The sequence below is a fragment of the Astyanax mexicanus genome, chromosome 18 (assembly GCF_023375975.1).
Source record: "Astyanax mexicanus isolate ESR-SI-001 chromosome 18, AstMex3_surface, whole genome shotgun sequence".
Classification (NCBI taxonomy): domain Eukaryota; kingdom Metazoa; phylum Chordata; class Actinopteri; order Characiformes; family Acestrorhamphidae; genus Astyanax; species Astyanax mexicanus.
In genome coordinates, this window is record NC_064425.1 from 3,776,326 (window position 1) to 3,791,597 (window position 15,272).

A 15,272-nucleotide genomic window follows, 5' to 3' on the forward strand; every position below is an offset into this window, starting at 1 on the left:
TACAACCCCTCCCCTCCCCTCTCCACCATCCCCCTCCGCCCCACCCCCCCGAGCCCCTCCACTCTGAACTCCTCACATAGCGGCTCCTTCTCTCCCATTTACTGGATAAACTTCATTTATACTATTCAGCGGCGCTACACTGGAAAACTCACCTTTTAAATATGAGGCATGCGTCTCCAAGATATTTAGAGAGGTGAGCTTGTTCAGATTTCTGAAGGCAGGTAAACGCTGCTCTGTTTGCTGCTAGTTAGATTAGCTTGTCTCCAGTTTAAAGTTAGCGATGTTTAGGTGTAAAAGGGATCTGTGCAATCTGTCATCATTAGCTAAGATGCTTTCACTGCTTTTTACATTCTAATAAACTAATGGGTAACGCACGTTAGCCGTGTTAATCCACGTTTCGTGTAAATTAAGGTTAACTTCAGCACGAGTGAGGGGTTAGTATATAAACACACAGAAAGGAAGCACTTTCCATCTTTTTTCCTAACTCTCACTGTTTCTGTTAGAAAACCCTGAGGGCAGCATTCTCCTCTGTCTTTGTGTTTTATAGTTTTTAACAGATAGAGAGTCTGTTATGCTGGATATTTTACTAAATACAGAAGATTATATAATCTGTCTAGCTGTATTTGAACTGAGCTAAACATTGCTGTTACTGAACTGGAGTTTTAAATACACTTAAGTAATGTAAGTCTAGTCTACTGAAAGCCAGTAATGTTAGTATAAATCTGTACTGCAGTAGAAGTGGATCATTTCAGAAACTTGACTTTATTCCTCCCACCTCCATTATAGGCCACTTTTTTTTTTAAATATTTAAATGTTAGCTTAATTTAAATGAAAAAAAAACTAAAGGCTCTTATTTAAAAAAAAACATAAGCAGTAAATTATCTAAAATTACAACAAATAGAAAATAGAAAAACAGTAAAACATATGTAATACATACTTTTTATATGACCAAAATTAAACTAGACTGAAATCTGACTAAAACTAATAATATCCGATAGACTAAAATGTAACTAAAACTATTATACATTTTAGTGAAAAGACTAAGACTGTATCAAAATCACCTGTCAAAATGAACACTGTGATATACTCTTGTATTTTGCTTTATGTAGTTGCCTGCATTCAGGGAGGGGAATGATCTTTTGATTAAATATAATTTTATAAAAATAAATAAAGTGTTATTGCAATTTAAATTAAACAGACATATAATGTAAAGGGTCTTACATATTTTTTAGTTTATATATTTGTCCCCTTTTTAAAATTAATTTAAAAGCTGTACCCACCTGGCAAGATGTTAACATCCTAGTGTCTGTCCACAAGGCTCTGAGCCTGCTAGTGATTTTGTCCATAACTCCCTTATTCTGTCACTTCTGAGTAAAAATAGAAACCTTTAAGTGTAACAGAAAGTGATTTGATTTATATCGTGATACATATCGATATCGGCTGATATGAAAAACTATATCGTAATAAGATTTTTTTCCATATCGCCCAGCCCTAATATATATATATATATATATATATATATATATATATATATATATATATATAAATAACATTTTTTAACTTTTAAAACTGCCAAGTAGCATCACAGTGCTAATGCTCGGAGGAAAGCGCAGCGACTCAGTTCTGATACATCAGCTCACAGATGCAGCCTTGTGCTGATCCACATCACCCTAGTAGTGATAAGAGTAAAGAGTGCCATCTACTGTACCCACCCAGATAAAGCAAGGCCAATTGTGCTCTTTCGGGACTCCAGCAGCTGATGACAAGCATGAACAGAATTTGAACCATCGATCTTCCGATCATAGTGGCATTCTTGTATTTTTTTTTTATTATCGCAGTTAGGGGTGTGCTTACACGCCAGATGTTTTAAGTTTTCTTTTTCAGGAAATCCTAGACTATGTGTTTTCACTTGAGATTTGCAATATTAACAGAATTTAGATATTTGTATATATTTGAACGTTTTTTTAAACTTTTCATAGCACACTCTTGGCAGACTGTGTCCAACACTGCAGCTACAAATTAATAACATGTCCATAATTAAATTTGAATTCCATTAATTTTAATATTATTAGACATCGACGATTATTTTGAGTAATCATTGCAGCCCTACGATACCTAAAGCATCTGTGCACTCTCACTCCAACCAACACTCTTTCAGGCAAACAAGTCTCCAACAACCAAACAAAATAAAACCTGGAGATATACGGTATGATGTCTTTTTTTTTTTTTTTTTTATCATTGTTAGTGTGTTAGGACATGGCACAAAAAGCTGCATCAATCCCCACTCTGTCAGGCCATTATTGTGCTCTCCTGCTATTACCCTCTCCTTCCCCTCCAGCTTGTCAGGGCAGAATTACAGCTGGCTTCGCTTTCTTACACCACAGTGATGAATGGCTGATGTTATCAGTGCCTGAGAGAGAGGAGAATGGCTCTTACAGGCAGGGGACATCACTGTGAAGGATCAAAACAAGCTTATATGATTGTATATGCCTGCAGTAATCATTCGGAAAAAATCCATCTGTGACACTAACGTGGAGAAGCACTACAGATCCAGGGAAACTACAGACTATAATTTAAAGATCCTCCTCTCTGCCCCTGTTCTTTTATCTCTCCTTTTCCCCTCTGCAGTACACTGGAGAGGCAGCACTGCAAGTCTGGCTCAGAGCATCCACCTCCACCATTATTGCCCTGCACAGCTTTTATCATTGCCATAAATCTCCTCCTCCAGCAGTGTTACCCCATAAAGAGGCAACCTGCGAATATCATCCGCGCTCTGCACCCCACAGAGAGACGGTGAGGACGGCCAGAGGCACTATTACGCAGACTAACAGTAATTCCGCCCATATGTCTAAGCTGAAGCCTGGCTGGAACCTGAGTCCACAACGATTACTGCGCATCCCATCAACTTTAACCGGTCATCAAGATATAATTGAAAGGCAACTAGGCTAACGGCCTGCTGAGTGCATTCTGTTGAAAAGGCATTGAGACACCAGCAAGGTGAAACTTAATTAGACGTAATGTGTACAAAGATCCCACTCTACGCCTAAGACTACCAAGTTCTAAGTACCCAAACATACTAAGTGCACCCTGGAAATAAGTGCTGTGTGGAGCCAATTTGGCTCTATTAACCTTGGCGACTTTTTTAAAAGAGATTATCGTACTTTTCTCACTATAACGCACACTTAAAATACTTTAATTAATCCAAAAATCATCAGTGCGCCTTATGAATGAATTTTACCAGTAAGGTATTAAGGAGCAGTAAAGCCACTCCACTAAAATACAGCGTTATACAGGAGTTGTATAGTTCTGTTCTCCAGCAGTATTAGCACTAGCATCCAACCGTGCTGAGCCCTAGCTCTTTGGCTGTTTAGAGGTGAGTATTATCGGCCTGTAGCCTGGTGCTAACCCTGAGTAGCACTGCTGGAGCAGTATTAGCATTAGCCGTTAACCTTGCTGAGCCCTAGCTCTTTGGCTGTTTAGAGGTGAGTATTATCGGCCTTTAGCCTGCTGCTAATCCTGAGTAGCACTGTTGGAGCAGCATTAGCATTACCCGCACACCCAGTGGCGAGACCTGCTGAACTTAGAAGGAAAACATGGCGACACCCCTGTTCCTACTACTAGCTACTAAAACTACTAGTGTCGCATAAAATGCGCTATATATAGCAATGCACCTCATGTATGAAAAAGAGACCAGAAAATAGACATTTAATATTAGCGCACCTTATAATCTGGTGCACCTTATAGTTCAAAAAATATTTCAACATCAAATACAGAATGTACTATTAACCTGAAGGTTAAAGAGCACAAAGAAATCTTATTGAGAAAAAAAAAGGTAAAGCCAAAAAGTCAATTTTCTTTTATTCAAGTTAAACATAAAGGTGCTACCTTTGAACTTCAAATGTTATCAAATTGTGTTTCTGAAAGGGATTGTGTTGAATCTGCAGATTTAAAGCATATTTCTGTTTTTCATCACTATATAACACAAACAGTAGCACAGCACTTACTCTCATTAAACCAGATTTCTGAGATTGTGTGTAATGTTCTCAACAGTTGCATATTTCTAATATTTTAAAATGAAATGACCTACAAACACCACCGTTGATGTGTAAAGGGTTCTATTGTTAAGATGCTTTATTATCCATTGTAAAAGTTTGGGATATCCATAAATACTCCATAAAAACTCCATAAATATTTCTCTATTAAAAGCTTTGTTTTATTATATAATTATTGCACAATAACCGGTAGCACAGTAAAATGTGAATATTAAAGTAAAACAGTCAGTGAAAGAGCAAAAAAAATGCTAGGTTTTACTTGCTACAGATTTCCACTTCCTCTAAAAACCCAAAGAACCTGTTCATAGTATCTCTACTTACACCACACACAAAAAAAGATGTAGGCAGATGATGGTAAAAAGTAGGAATGTATGATGTGGGAATTCTGGGCCGACACTAATACAAACATTTATAACTTACAGGATGACTAGACACCTCAAGGGACTATACATTTAAAAATAATAAAAATAAATACCAATGACCTTAAATCAATACATTTTGAAGTAGTTTTGCAAGTGTGGAAAAGTAATAAGTAGATTTTTACTGTATGTTAGTTCTCCATGTATTTAACATGTCGAATCTACTAGGTAACAGATTTCATTGGACTGTTTAATATACAGCTCTGAAAAAAATGAGAGCACTTCAGTTTCTGAATCAGTTTCTCTGATTTTGCTATTTATAGGTTTATGTTTGAGTAAAATGAACATTGTTGATTTATTCTATGAACTACAGACAATATTTCACCGAAATTCCAAATAAAAATAGTATTTTTGTATTTGCAAAAAATGAGAAATGGCTGAAATAACAAAGATGCAGAGCTTATTTTGTTCATATAAGTTCATATTCATAAAGTTTTAGGAGTTCAGAAATCAATAGTTGGTGGAATAACCCTGTTTTTTATGCATCTTGGCATCGTGTGCTCTTCCTCCACCAGTCTAATACACTGCTGCTTTTGAATAACTTTATGCTGCTTTACTCCTGGTGCAAAAATTCAAGCAGTTCAGTTTGGTGGTTTGATGGTTTGTGATCATCCATCTTCCTCTTGATTATATTCCAGAGGTTTTCAATTTGGTAAAATCAAAGAAAATCATCATTTTTAAGTGGTCTCTTGTTTTTTTTGTTTTTTTTACAAGAGCTGTAGATCTCATAACTAAAAACGTTGTTGTTGAAATTTTTAAACTCTTTAAATTAGAAGTTTAATTAGCAGAAAATAGTTAAGCTGGCAGAGATCTTAATGAGTTACGAGACCATGAGAGAGACTGTATTAATAGAGATGCCAAAAACAATATAAACATATGAAGGTTGGTATTTATCCAATCTTCTCATTGACACTTGAGTACTTTGAACATAAACAGAACAATAACAGAAGGTTCCGCGTCATGGTCTTTTTTTATCGATTTCTACTTTGCCGTCAAATCCATCACTGGGACAGGTGGAAGCAGCGAAGGAACAAAGAGGTACAAACTAATATGGCTTCTCAGTGTAAGCACATCGCTCTGCTAGTGTGAGAAAGGAAGCTCCTTATGGGGTCCAACACCGCCACATTCTCTTCCATAGGAAAGCACTGCCTTCCTACAGGCCTGTGTGCTCTCGCATTGTATGCTCTTAGCGGCAGGCTAACAACAGCTGAACTCCGTCACCCCATATTCAAAACACCGGGTTGATGTCAGAGCGATAACTGTGTGTAAGCAGTGACGTGGGTCTGCTAGACCAAACAAAAGACCTGACCCTCTTAACATATTTTGCCCCAAAACAGAATGAATTGACGACACAGCGAACCTCTTCAACCAAAGCCCTGGGGTAAACTAATGATCTTAGGACATTTTTGCTACCACTTGTACTATGAATGACCATGTTATTGTCCAACAATTGTAAGCAACGCATTACAAAGTCGAGGCTAAAAATACTTCTTTTTAACCTCGTAAATTGTGCAGAACAACAAGTGATTCCTGCGACCTATAAGCAAGCCTTAGGGTGTAATACAAGTCACAGTAATACCAGTTTCTAAATCAGTTTATGTGTATTTGTTTGAGTAAAATTAACATTGTTTTATTCTATAAACTACAGACAACATTTCTCCCAAATTCCAAATAAAAATAGTCATTTAGAGCATTTATTTGCAGAAAATAAGAAATGGCCGAAATAACAAAAACGATGCAGAGCTTTCAGACTTCAAATAATGCAAACAAAACAGGTTCATATTCATAAAGTTTTAAGAGTTCTGAAGAGAGCAGAAATTAATATTTGGTGGAATAACCCTGGTTTTTAATCACAGTTCTCATGCATCCTGGTATGTTTTCCTCCACCAGTCTTTGCATAAATTTATGCCACTCCGGATGCAAAAATTCATCTTGTGATATCCACCTTCCTCTTGATTATATTCCAAAGGTTTTCAATTTGGTAAAATCAAAAGAAACTTATAATAAATAAGTGGTCTCTTATTTTTTTTTCTAGAGTTGTTAGGAGTTATTGAGCTACTAGTAGAACAACTGCCATACAATTCTAGCCATTAAAGAAATAAATGCTGCATTTTTATTTACCTTCTGGGCCAGTGCCCCAAATGTAATGTTTTATATTAGTATTTTTTCTATTTAAAAGTACAAAAATCATCAACAAAAATCAATGATCTCACATGTAATGATCTTAGGAATGCACTCTGCTGGTCATGAAAAATGAGATTTTTTTTTTTAAGTTATACCACAACCGTTTTTTATTATAAGACACTGAATGTCCCATGATGTGACTACTGCATAAGTGCACATCGCAAAGACAATGCTGACGCATTGTACTGTTTCACACTAGTTTCTATTAATATCTTTGTGCTTACATTGCATAATTTAAAAGGGCCTTTGTGTTATTTGATGGCAGTACTGGTGCTGCACTTTCTGAAAGTTTTTGGACACATGGGCAGTCTATAAACCAATAATAAATTAAACAAATAACCACAACAGATTTATATGAACTCGCCATCATCTGGACACAGTTACAGCAGTTAAAGTCAGGCATGTCCCTGCTTTAGGTACTTATCTTGTGATCAAGAACAGTGAGATCAGTATAAATGTAGGTGGCTCCAGTTAGGTCATTGATCACAGATCTCCTCCGTGGTGCTCTTTGTGTTTCCCTCTGGGGAACATGGCAAAAACAAGGAGCTATGAGATTGATGCGTCTATTCCTACCATTGTAAGGAAGCCCGTCTTATTCAGCAGAGGCCAAAAGCAATTATTTGGGCGGCTAAATGCTCCTTGCCCTGGGACACGATACGAAAATGTGTTAGTCTTTGACACTCTGACAGTGAGCCCGAGGGAGTTGACAAGTTCATGGCTCTTAGGAAACATGGCCGCATGCGGGGTGATGTATGCTCCGTCAACGGGGGGTAGGAACCGCGGCGCAAAACCAAAAGAAGCTGACCTCCCCGAACCCCTCGCATCTATTATCTGCTCAAGAATGGGCTGAAAATATGCAGAGAGCTTCTATACATTACTGTATTTTCATAATGTCCCATGCAGCTGGTGAGTGAGGCTTTCTCATGCCTCAGTAGATTGAAAGAATGATATATTTATTCATTCACCAAAGTGGCTTTTGAAACGGATGACAGTCATTCAAGTTAACTTTAAATAATGCACACTTCGTCACACACACTTATCTTTTTAGACTCTATCCAAAATGCCATATACAGTAAATACATAAATGCTAGGGGTGTCACCATTTCTATATTTTATCGAAATCGATCGAAATGGTGTCATGGTCTCGAACTTTGAAGTCAAAAAGAGGATTGACGATCCCTCCCTCTAAGCTACGCAAGCACACACGTTCACAAATGTCGCAGCACACTGTAGCCGACACCAGCCCTTTCTTCAGAGAATGTGCATATTCTTATCTCCTTAAAGAAAAACTTGGAAATATAAAAATAACAGTTGTTTTGTCTAGCCTCAAATATGTTAATAGTTTTGGTACCTTAAGGAGCATCTTTCTCTCAGATAAAGTTAATAATATATCTTTATTAAAGAAAAAAACTTAAAGTCTTAAAGTCTTATTTTTCATGTTTAACTGTTATAGTAGGATAGAGTTCAGTTTGTTAAGGCTCTTATTGTTCTATTATTTTGTACATGACTGTTCCTGTATTTGTTTATTATTTATTTTGTTATGTTGCACATTGCTGTTTTAATAGTGCACACTGCTGCTACCAAAAAAAAAATCCACTAGATGGCATTACATATATATCTTAATTAAATTATTTAAATTTGACCATTAGTGCCTAATGTGGTGTATTACAGATCACTTGTATCACTTTGCATCACTTATATCAAGCCCACCTTTTGAAATAAGATATTCTAAATTTGATTAATGAAACCAATGACTGACCATAGACTAATCTAAAACTGGCATAGACCTCTCTGCTGTAAAAAAGAAAAAGAAAAAAGAAAATCGAGAATCTAATTGAATCATGACCCTAAAATCGGAAATAAAATAAAATCGAAGAGAATCGTGACACCCCTAATAAATGCTTTTAAATAAATCAGTCTAACAAGTAAGGAACAAAAAAAGTTTCAAATATCAAGACTATATTTAGTTTTCTTTATATATATATATACATTTATACATATATACATTTTCTAATATGGTGAAAAGAAAAAATTGAGACAGGAATAGAGACTTGTCACAACACTTTTCTCTTAACAAGTACTGTCTGTCAGCTGTTTCACTCTATACAAATACATGGGAGCAGAAGGGAGAGTGAGGTATGTGCGGTATGTTGTACTGACCAAACAAACAGCAGTGCCATCGGAGCGAAAACAGCTATCAACAAACCACACAAGCATCACTTAACCACACGAGTTATCCTGGAGGAACTAGACAAAAAATAAATAAATAAATAAAAATACACACTACACCCCTAAAGTAGCATATGGTTTAGACTGAATGCAGTATGGTCTACTTAATATAATAATTGATAATGTCAGTCTCTACATAACTGAATATTGGTCATCAAAAAGCATGTCTTATACACTACCGGCCTATCGGACAATAAATGGACATTTCTTCAGTCATTTTTGCTGACTTCAATACTGCTTAATGTGTCAAACTACATGGTTGTTTATATACAAATGATATTCAATAATAGAAAACAGCCTTTGAGAAACTTTGAATGTCATGAAGTTCTATTGTTCTAAGCAGTACAATTATAATCCTACCAAAATACTAATATATTATTGGCACAAACTGGTCTTAAAATTAACAATAATATTGTTTATCACAATACGTAGAACAATACCCAAATCACCCAAAAAAAGCTTTAGTTACTTTTCGTCTATCGAACACAAGGATAACATACAACCTTTAACCCCAATATGGGCTTCTGAACGTGCAAGATCTGGTTTCATATCTCTGTATTCATACTGGCCTCAGGCCATTCGTCAGTTAATGGTCAGTTAGGAAACATAGACAAATATTTTGTGTGTGTTAATGTAATTTACAACTCTTTACTGTATATAAGCATTACAAAAACATTTTTACAAAATCTCTAAATATTTTATGATTAACTGGACCAGCACCATAATATCCTTCAGGTCATTTGAGGTCTCAGTGATTTTTAATAAAGTTTAATAAAGAGATCTGATATTTAAAAAAAAATCTTCAAGAAATCCACATACAGAGCAGCTGAATTTAGTGCATTAAAAAAATAAATGAATACATTTGACCATATCCATCTTTAGACATTTTATTTTTTTACTGGACATTCTGTGAACCTGGCCTTTGCTCTTAATTCTATAAAAATTGAATAGAAAACTTTTTCAGAACAACAGAACAAAAGAAATAGATTTTTACATTAACCTCCATTATATTGCACTACAAAAACTCCTATTTTGTAGAACATAATCTAGTATTAAAATCATATATTTTGTATATTGTCTGTGCAAAAACATTGTATCCCTATTGTAATTTTTTTCCACTTTTTGTTTCCGTGATTTCAACAGTTGTGTCAAAATATTAAATATTAAAAATTATTATATCATTAAAAGTGATACATGATATTCTAGGATTGAACAGTATGAGACTGTCAGTTTTACAATATTACAGTACTTAGTATTTTACCATTTCTTCTCTCTTATTGTTTTTTTTCTAAATATTATCAATATTATACATTTAACTTTAAATGGACGCAGGGTGATGTTTGGTTAAACAAAAGCTTTACTATAGTTAAAGCCAGAATACATTTATAAATGGAAGTTTATGTAAAATTACTCTAAAGAGCATAAATAGAAAAAAAGCTGTACATGAGGTAATGCTCTTAAGCACTATTTTATTTCTGGCTACTGATTATTTTCCTTATGGATTAATATACTAAATCCTAATTTAACCCCATTATATTATGTAGGTAACTATATACAGTTTCATTCAGCATTAGTTCAAGTGACAAGTGATGCATTTATGGTCAGCATTATAACTTTTTGAAATATTTAATATATTATTTTTTGATATAAATATATAAATAAAACACTCGTATCACTTTTAGTGACATTAATCTTCTCAGATTTGACCCACTGATGCAGTTCAAAGACTATTTCTTAAAAAAAAAAAAAACTAATAGCAAAACATCAATATTTAAAACAAATGACAATATTGCTTGTGTGTGTTTTAAATGCATTGCTTTAGAAATCCACCTTAGTCACATCCACGTGTCCAGACTCAAGTCAAATCTCTATACAGCCTTTATCTTTGCATTGCAGACAACAATTTCACCACACTGCCGCCTGCATTCTATAGTTAACACACATCCAGGGCAGCGGAACAGCTGGAGCACTCAGGTGAAATGAGGAATCCTGCTTCAGTGCAAGTGTTCACCGCGTGTCCACGTGTCCGCCCACCCCATTACACAATTCCAACCCATTAACCCCTCACTGCAGCATGCAAACAGCCGTGCAACATCTCTGAGAACCCACACGTCCTTTTAAACCAGTCAAAAACAAGCAACATAATAAAAAGAAAAAAGAAAAAATACTGACCTGAACTGCAGACTGCAGCTTCTTCACTCTTTTCTTCATCTTCTTCCTCAAATTTCACATCTTCTGGACTGAAGTTTTATAAATATAAAAAAAATAAGAACTCTTCAGATCTCCTCTTTCCTTTTCCTTCTTTCCTTTTTCTTTTTTTTCTTTTTTTTTAAATGCCGTCCTAAATTTTTATAAAAAACAAATTCACTGTCCATCTCACCTCCCAGCCCTCCCACCACAGCACAGCAGGATGTAAAAGAGGAGGCATGCAGTGAAAGACACACAGAAAAAGAGAGAGAAAGAGAGAAAGGAGGAGGAAAAAAAAAAAAAAAAAACTCTGCTGGAAAAACTTCGCCTCCCTCCGGTTCAAATTTAGAGGCTGGGATTTCGGGCTAGCTGAGCAAGCCTCAGCGAGCATGCTCTGAAGTGAAAGACACACTTTCATTCGCACATGACTTCCTTTTTCAGCTTCTGGGTCCCACCTCTCCTCCGCCCCCTCCATCTCTGTCCCTCCCTCCCTCCCTCGTTCGCTCCCTCGCTCGCTTGCTCCAGCCCTCCCTCCAGCCCTCATCACGATCCTCACTCAAACAGGAGTTAGGAATGCGGCTCAGGCCGTAGTCCACCCTCCTCAGCAGACCCCCAGTCAAGGAGAGAGTGTCCATCCGATCAATAACCACCAACAGCCTGAGGCAAGCAGTCAACACACCACTACTCCTCTCAGGTGCTCCCATAACCCCACATAACCTGTCAGAAGCTGCTCGCAACTCAACCCCTGACTCTCACCAAAGACTGTTTTCAAACACAATGGATACCACAGAGAGCGCAATGCTGGCCTCAGTTGTTACAAAGAAATGATTGATGGTCTAAGAATCAATACAGAGAAGAAAGAAGGCTGTAAAATTCTAGGTTTTGAGAGCCGGTACACACGAGAATCCAGCAGACACACGATTTCTCATAACAAGCAGCACTTTAACAACTTCATTTCAAACTCAAGTACTCCATCCACTTGTAGCTATCAATACCTCTACCAAGCAACTACATTATTCACCCTCTAATAATTAGACATTAGAAATACAGCTCTGATTTAAGAGACTTTAATTTAATTAAGAGACTACTTCATATTCTGAATCAGTTTTTTTTTTTTTTTTTTTTTTTGCTATTTATAGGTATATGCTTGAGTAAAATATTTGTATATATTTGTATATATTTGGTCCGCTTATTTTTGTTTCCACACTGCAGTTTAAGGAGCGCACCACATACCTTTGTGTGATACTCCTACATCCTTTCATCATCACTTATGTATCGATGCGTTTTCCTTAACTTGACACTGATTGGTCGGACCAAAATCTGGCCCTTTGGTCCGGACGTTGGTTCGCAGTCCCGTTCACCCCAGCTACTTATGAGGCAGTTACAAATGAGGCAGGTGTGAAAGCACCCTTACACACTGCTTTTGGATAAATTCCATATGGTGAATTTGCATTAAACAGGCCTAAACACGGCAAATCCAGAGAGCGTGCACAGTGCAAAAAACAGCCATGACGGAACCCTAGTGCACACAGAGAGCACACACATGGATCATTTAAAACTGTCCACACACTGCCGTTGTGCTGAAATCTATCAAGCATTCGTACGGTTTCTTTCTCGCTTGCATTCGTGCCATCCTTCTTTCTCTCCCTAACGCTGTCTCTCTTTCTCTATCTCCTGAGAGATTATAATACAGTATTATAATACAGTATTTATCAGATTTTATCAGGCTATTCAAAAAATGTTTCTGAAATTTTAATCGGATGTTTAATTTCCAGTATTTCGGTCTCTGCCCCTACAAACAAATGAATAGCAGGTCTCGACTCCTTAAAATGGCACTAACCTAGCAATCAGAAACAGAACCTTAAAAAAAGCAACAACAAAGATCACAGAACTTCAATAAATAACACTGTGTCCTAACAGCAAGCAATGTGAGCGGCAACGACAAAATGTTCCTATTTGCAAACAAAGTAGTTTCCTACGCCATCCGCAGGAAGCAGAGCGCTGTTTTTTATGTTTCTGCTTTTGAAGCTTTGTGTCACGATGGAGTTCCCCATCAAGAAGGCCACTATGGTAAAGCCATGTGTCTTTCATCAATCCACAGTTAAACAAGTATAAGGAGAAAATAGTCCATATTATAATAAATAAGTGTATAAATGCATCAAGGTTTTGATTTTTTGCTTATAGATCTTTTTTGTTTTATTAATCTGTTTTTGTGTATTTATGGTGTTAAAATCTATATCAAAACAAGCGTGCTGTGATCATGAGCTTGAAGACCAATTCGTCAACAATCTGTCATCACCTACATGGACTGCTTCTCCCTACACTTGACACTATCTTGTTTTAGTGAAAGGGTGTTTGCCAGATTGTCAAGTTACCTTTTCAGGTGTTGCGTCAAATTCTACTCCCCTGCCAGAATCTAGCTAGCTCAAGTGTATGCACTTTGTGAAGCAGAATAAGCCTAAATTCTTTTCTTTTTTCTGTTTATAAATAAGGCTTTATATACAGTTACACTAGACTTTAAAGAAACAGACTACGCTAAGTTTTGGTTTCTTATTTTTAAAGTTTCTTTTAAAATATTGCATTTCCTGCATTGATTTGATTGTAGGGGTTAGTGATATGGCTCTAAAATAATATCACGATATGTCATGGTATTTTTGCGATAACGACACTCTTGGGGATATGACATTTCAAAAATACACTACTGCAACAAAATGATTTTTTTGTTTGTTTTTATTATTGCATACGATATGATATGGCACACCCCTAACTGAGATATTAAAAAATAAAAAACATCAGATTTGTAACAGAAGTCAATGATTGAGAATGTCATGATACTAATAATAATGCATCCCAAATATCTCCATATATGCAGGATTAAAGTAAAATAAATGATACTGTACAGATATAATCTGTCTCTAATAGATATATAATGAGAAATGAGAACAGTGTGAATTTTGCTTTTGCTAAAAACAGCAAAAAAAAAAGGAGAACCCTGATGTGATAATTAGGGGTGGGCGATATGGCACCATATTTCAAGGTATAATATCGTTCACCATATTCCAAAATGTGGGCGATATTAGTGCATAGGATATGATATGGCACAGGCATATTTGGTAGTATCGGTTTTGGGCTTAATTTAAATGTAATACTGAAAAATCCTAATATCATATACTTAAAAAATGGAAGAAAATTCTTTAGAAGTGGTGAATGAGGTTCTTTGATGTAATTTTACATATGTTAACCACCACAATGCATTCATCTGCATATTACAAAATAATGCAAATAAGTTCAAGTTCAAGCAGTTACTCCAATTTTGTCTCTGTGTATGTATGTGTATATATATATATATATATATATATATATATATATATTTGTGTGTTCATGTTTGTGTTGCAGCCTTTTCTGCTTTCTGTCCTCAATCTGTGAGCTCCCGTCTGGACTCCTCTGATAAGCACCTTGTCTTGGCGTACACGTGGCTCTATTTGCCATTTGACTGATCTTCCAGATGAGACGTAAGCTTGCCAAGTATAGTGTTATAAACACACACACACACACACGCGCGCTCATGTGTGAGCCGACACTCGCACATCCACATCCAAAACAGCGCTCACACTATAACCACAGCCATGGTGTGGTACCTGAAATTCTCCCGCGACATCTCTTGCAGACACCGTCCAGGCTGATAAAGCACATTGGCAGCACTCTATAACTGTGATTAAACAGACAAATACAAGCTTTAATTGAGTTCCCCCGAAAAAATATTGCTCATGAGTCCTCAGGGTGCAACCGGCTTGGTTCAAATCGAGGACAGCGTGGTCCGTTTCTCCCCCAAAGCTGCTGCGTGTACGTGTACACTGTTGAGTGCTTAGTGTTCTCCTCTGTGTGAAGGGAAGAAGTTGCCAGTGGGTATTCTTCTGCTTTGACAGGCTTTGTGCACACTGGAGGAGGCATATATATATACAGCCTGTCGCCTCCCAGACTGATGGAACTGTCTGGCACTAAGGGGAGAACCACTGCACGGGGAAAAGCAAGAACTAAATTGGAAAGGAAAATATATATATATATATATACTGCTGTTTCTGAGAAAGCCAGAAAGATTGGCCTAGTTTACAGAACTTTCAGAATCATACACTTTTCCCCAGCAGGATTTCTTCTCTACTAATTCCTGTCACATTGTTAAATGCTTTGTTGATGGTAAAGT

General features: G+C 36.5%; 1 long non-coding RNA gene across 1 annotated transcript in view; it reads right to left on the bottom strand.

Moving 5' to 3' along the window:
• Positions 1-11,135, bottom strand: part of LOC103030577 (uncharacterized) — an 82,679-nt gene extending 71,544 nt beyond the window's left edge. Inside the window, exon 1 of the long non-coding RNA XR_007425257.1 lies at positions 11,057-11,135. This is a non-coding gene — a long non-coding RNA (uncharacterized LOC103030577). The remainder of the gene's footprint in view (positions 1-11,056) is intronic.
• Positions 11,136-15,272: the final 4,137 nt, after the last annotated feature.